The sequence below is a fragment of the Vicia villosa genome, unplaced genomic scaffold, assembly GCF_029867415.1.
Source record: "Vicia villosa cultivar HV-30 ecotype Madison, WI unplaced genomic scaffold, Vvil1.0 ctg.000011F_1_1, whole genome shotgun sequence".
Lineage (NCBI taxonomy): Eukaryota > Viridiplantae > Streptophyta > Magnoliopsida > Fabales > Fabaceae > Vicia > Vicia villosa.
The window spans coordinates 1,521,638-1,527,588 of record NW_026704941.1 but is presented as its reverse complement, the minus strand read 5'-3'; the positions used below and the strand labels follow the sequence as shown (position 1 = coordinate 1,527,588).

At 29.9% G+C, this 5,951-nt stretch overlaps 1 non-coding gene across 1 annotated transcript; it reads right to left on the bottom strand.

Moving 5' to 3' along the window:
- Positions 1 to 3,597: 3,597 nt before the first annotated feature.
- Positions 3,598 to 3,671, bottom strand: TRNAT-AGU (transfer RNA threonine (anticodon AGU)). The gene has a single exon. It is a non-coding gene; the product is annotated as a tRNA-Thr (tRNA).
- Positions 3,672 to 5,951: the final 2,280 nt, after the last annotated feature.

Below are 5,951 nucleotides of genomic sequence, written 5' to 3'. Positions count from 1 at the left end.
AGGATGAGAGAGTTTAGAGTTTTTTTCTCAATAAAATCATAACTACATTTCCATCATTATTTATGTATAGTTGGAGATTAGTTTTTTTTATAAAAAAAACATGTAACAGTATTCTTAAAAGTTAAGGACACAATGGAAAAGAAAAGAAAAACAAACCCTTGTAAACCAAAACGACTCTTGTTATGCAACTTTTTTAACACACATACTATTTATTGGGAGAATATTAATTTTTCAATATTGATGCAGATTAAACTACAATAAACGAGTTTGTTCATAAATGTAACTAGCAATATAAGAAACTTATCATGTACCACAAATGTTGCTTACAATGACGACATGTAAAATCTTATATACACAACTAGTGGGATACCCGTGCTTCCGCACGGGTAGTAGTGTGGGTTGGCCCGTTTGCCTTAGATAATGCTTATTGTTAGTCCATAACTACATGCGTAAAATTAAAATAGGGAGAATTGTTTTAAAAGTAAATATTATTGTAGATTAACAAATAGATGTTACATAAGTAAATGTAAAATAATAAACAAAATGTTACTATAGAAAATAGGTTGATTATAAGTTTCCACATAAAAATTATGTTGATGTTTGTAGTTTATATAATGAGTTATTTATATACATTAAGGTGTAGTTAAAATAATAAATAAGGAGTTTCAAAATATAATGTAATTGAAAATATTAATGTGAATTAAAGAGTGAGGTGAATAAAGATTGTAAATTAATTAAATAAATGTTATATGTAATATTAGTAATTGAAGGGTTAATTCATGTTACGGTGCAATATTGGGAACCGAAAGAATAGTAGTAAAGATGAGATTTAGAAGGTCAAAAAGATATCAAGTAACTTCAAATACATTGCACGCTCCTCATTTAGGTCAGTCTTCACCCACTCTCAAGTTGAAAACTCAACTGTGCAACAATGGAAGCATCGGGCGTACGAAAACGTGGTAAACCTCCAGCGACGAACCTCCAACATAGAGGGTAAGTGTACTATAAGTCTACCTTCGTTGTTTGGTTCACAGCGTATTATTGCAACAGAGATAATGAGAAAACAGTTTAATCCGGTAAGTTTAGGTTTATTGTTGAAGACTAAAACCCAACCTCGCCATGCGATGAAGAGTTGTTGTAAGTTTGCGGTCTCGTTGATTGATTAGAAACAAGATATAGGTTGTAGTTTAAGTTTGTTGTGTGTTGCGTAGCTTTCCCACAAAGTGCAGTGCAACGTGTTAGCCCTAACAGAAATAAGCACTCTTAGTAATGTTATGGAGGTCGTCCATGTAATATTCAGTGCAATTAGGGTAATAAGGAAAAGAATTTACCCCAAGTCCCGCAACACGAAATTGATTTGTGGTTTCTTTCCGGCCATTGACTGGGTGTATCCTACCTCGTCCACGACACCAATGACGTCTGAGGAGAATGTAATGTAGAAACGGTCAATTATGGAAGAGTAAAAGAAATTATAAAACGAAAAATGAGAAAGTTTTGGAAAAACCTGTAAGCAAATGCTTCTGCCATTTTCCAGAAATAATATCACCAAAAGGGTTGCAGTTGCTCAGCTTGTGTTGTATGTCGTGTTTTCCTATTTCGCTTATGGTTGTCCCACCGGTGAATTTCAAAATGTATTTATGGTTCGTAGGCCTGAATGTCAAGTCATTATGTAGTACTTGAAAGTTGAACATGGTGCAGGTAGTGTTAACCAACAACAGTGAGTCAAAAGTTTGCCTGTAAATAGTTGGAACTATCACTTGAATGTCATGTCCCTGCAAGCAATGGCCAAATCGAGTCAAAAATAGACTGTAAATTGAACTACATCATTCAAGATACCCGTGAAAAGTCAAACGTTGTACTGTTACAAATATATTTCAAGAGATCTGTAAAACTCCAACCTTTGAAAAATTTGTAAAACTCAAACCTTTGAAAAAATTATAAAACTCCAACCTTTGAAAGTTATAAAATTGTCAACTATAAATGCAGCATCCTTTTTGGTTGAGCTAAACATTTCAAGAACTAAAGAAAACTTTGTAAAGGTGCAAGCTTTGTCAGTTAAACATTCATGCTATCCCACCACTTTCATGGCAACCATAGTCATACACAATGGTAGTACAGAGCAGGAAAACTATATACAATGGTAGTACAGATTCAAGAAATAGTTTCTATCAGATCCTAACATGATTGAAAAGCCATAAAAATACAAAAGCGGAGGTAAAAACATAATGGTGTAAACAAACACATAACTCACTTGTTTGTCAACTATGACCATCTCAAAATGCTCCTTGTTTGTCATTGTAACTTTCCATTTATGCTGAATCTTCACCGCCAGCTTCCATAGCTCCTTTCTTTCGTTTATGTCTCCAACCATGTCATAAGGTCTCGCCATAGGTGAAGGGGAGATCGCTTGCAGATGAAAATAGAGGTAGATCGTGAGTAGAAGAAAACCTCAGAATATAGTTGAAGGATGGTTAGGTAGAGGAAACACAAAATAGAGAGAAAGGGAAACCAAAGGAAGGATCGATTTACAAAGAATTGGTGATGAAACGTTACAACAGAAGGATAGAAACCTTGAGCAGTGTGTCAGCTACAGAAACAAAAAGGTAGTTTTTCAGAACCAAAGGATACAAAAAAGTTACATGTTAACAAAAAAGGTTTATATTTTTTAAGAATGAGTGTATATAGAAGTAATGTTTTAGTCCAGACATAAAGGGATAGTTGGATAATTAAGGTAGGCATAGAAAAAGACATGAAAAGTGAAAAAAGTGGTTATGTGGCAATTAGATAGTAAAGGGTAGTGTGGGGTTTTCAAGAGCTGAGTGTTCTTATATGGTAGATGACATTAGACATGGCAATAAAACCCAGACCCATGGGTACCCACCCGAACCCGCCCCGAAGTTGACGGGGAAAACCCGTTTTGACTGGGTTTGGGTTCGGGTTTGGGTTTTCCCCGATTAGAAAACATGGGGATGGGTCGGGTAATGGGGACACTAGTACCCACCCCGAACCCGCCCTGTTTATTTCAATATGTACATTATTATTTATATTTCGTAATTTATATTATTAAATATGTGGCTATTGTTTTAATAATTTGATTTGTATTTATTATTTTAAATATTTGAAATATATGTATGAAATTTTTTGAGATTGTTTTATTTTGTTATTTATAATGTAATTTGATTTTTGAAAAAGTAAATATTTTTATTAAAAAATTGATTTTACGAAATACATGGTGGCGGGGCGGGGATACCCGAACCCAACCCGAACCCGTTAAGGACGGGTTTGGGTTTTAATTCCCCATCCCCGTTTGGGTTTGGGGCGGGTAACGGGGATTGATTGGAGATTCGGGTTTGGGTTTGGGGGAGGTAAAAACCGTCCCCGACCCGCCCTGTTGCCATGCCTAGATGACATAGATTTGTGGGTATATGCACTATATAGTAAACAAATTATAAAAGAAAACATTTTAATGTTAAATTGTTATTGTTATTTTTCACAATTAAAATAACAATAAATGATGAATATTTTAAGGTTAAAATATTTTATAAAAAAATATAGTAAAATATTTTATTAAAAAAGTAAATTAAAAAAATAATTATATGCTTTCATTGAGAGTTGAACTCAAGACCTCCCGCTTACTAAACGGGTGCTCTAACCAACTGAGCTATGAAAGCTACTTGTGACTATCATTAATAATATTAGTTTAACATATTACCATTTTAGTTATTAAAATATGGCAGCATAAATTATTAATTATGATATATTAAAACAACCTTCTAAATTATTTATCAATGTCTCTTCGCTTTGAATGTCACGTGATTTCATTTGTGTGACATCATTTATTTTTGAGTTATCACGATTGGACTCACATCTCTATCTATCAGGGCCAAGCCACTTAGGCTAGGGTTTTATGCCTTAAATATTTGGGTTAAAAAAAGGTCTCAAATTTTTTTTTAATCTTGTTATAATAATATATAATGACACCTTAGACACATAAATTATCATAATTGAGTTGCTAAAATTTAGGTCTATTTTTTTTTTTGGTCTTGAGTTCAATTCTTAGCAACAACAACATTATTATTTTAAAATACATTTCAAATGCCTCATTTTAAAATTTTTCTCTAGACCTCCAAACAGGTTGGGTTGGCCATGCTATCTATTATATATAATTTTCAGAATAGTGCTAAATTATAAGGAACAGTTTCATTAGTTACAGAATTAACATCCCTTTCTTATGAACTTATCCTTTCATTCCTTTCATATCTTTTGCACCATAATATAGTGTAGCAGATAAAGAGTTTTCCATTTTACTATAGACTAGTTAGTATTGATTATCATTTTATTTTGGGTTAAATATTATTTTGTCCCCTGTCATTTGGAGCGAATTCTAAAAACAATCCTGTAAAAAAAAATAGATTTCATCCTTGCCATTTGTAGATTCTCCTGTTTTGCATCTTCGCTAGATTTGATCAACAAAAATGATGATGTGGCGTGCTGTGTTGATTTTTTTTATTGCTACGTGGCTGCCAACTGGATTTTTTTTATTAAAAACTTTAAAAAAATATTTAAAAAATTTTTTCACACCTTTTTTTATTTTCTTTTTCATATTGGTTTAAATAATAAAATATTCATAAATTACATATGATGGGAGTTAAACCCAACACCTTCACATTACAACTCCAATCACAAATCCACTAAGCTACATGCCTTTTGTCGTAATACCAATGCAGTTAGTTATTTTTATAGTATGCAAATATTTATTAAACTGAAATATATTAAAATTTTAAAATAAACTAAATTTATAAATTAAACTAAATTAGTTTAGTTTAGTTTTTTAACATTAAAAAAATAAATATAACAATATTAATTTAGTTTATTTAATTTTGTTTAGTTTTTTAACGTTAAAATGTGTTAATTAAGTTAGTTTCATAAATTTAACGTTAAAATGTGTTTTTTTAACTCAATTTAATTAAGTTAGTTTTAATTTATTTAGTTTAGTTTAGTTTTAAGTTAGTTTTTTAATTTATTTAGTTTAGTTTAATTTATAAATTTAGTTTTAATTTAATAAATTTCAGTTTAGTATATTTGATTTTAGTTTAATATAAATTAAATTAATTTAGTTTAGTTTAATTTATAAATTTATTTTATTTTAATTTAGTTTTATTTTAATTAATTTCCGTTTAGTATATTTAATTTCTGTTTAATATATTTCAGTTTAGTTTAGTTTAATATTTTTCAGTTTAGTTTAATTTATTTATTTAGTTTTGTTTTGATTTATTTAGTTTAGTTTAGTTTATTTAATTTAGTTTATATTAATTTCAGTTTAATATATTAATTTATTTTAAAATTTATGTTAGTATATATATACTAAATTAAACTCAGTAATATAAATTAAACTTTGGAAGTGTATTAACTAAATTAAACGTTAGTTTAAAATTTATATTAATTTCAATTTAACAAATATTTTAAAATTTTAATATATTTCAGTTTAATAAATGCTCTCATGCTATAAAAATAAGGCTTAATAACACTTTTGGTCCTCGTGTTTTGACCAACTCATGAATTTGATCCTTCCATTTTAAAACAGAACAAAGAAGTCCTTGAACTTGTCTAATGGATGCAATACTGCTCCTAACCCCATTTCTACTCCAAAAAAACTGATGTGTCCAAATTTTAAGTGATGTGGCCAGATGTTTGTTTACGTGGCATTGCATATTTGGAAATATAAATTTTTAATTCATCATCTAAATAATTGATTTAATTAATTTATTAATTCAGAAGTATAATATCTTCCATAATCTCCTCAAATAGAATAACCTTCTTCTTCTTTAGTATTTTCAATTCCATCTTCATCCTCTCTTTCCTTTTCTTCCTCCAAGTTAGATTTTTCTTTGACCCTTTTGCTTTATTTTTCTGAAACGAGTCTTCTCTTCACCAACTTCTTCTTCAAAGTC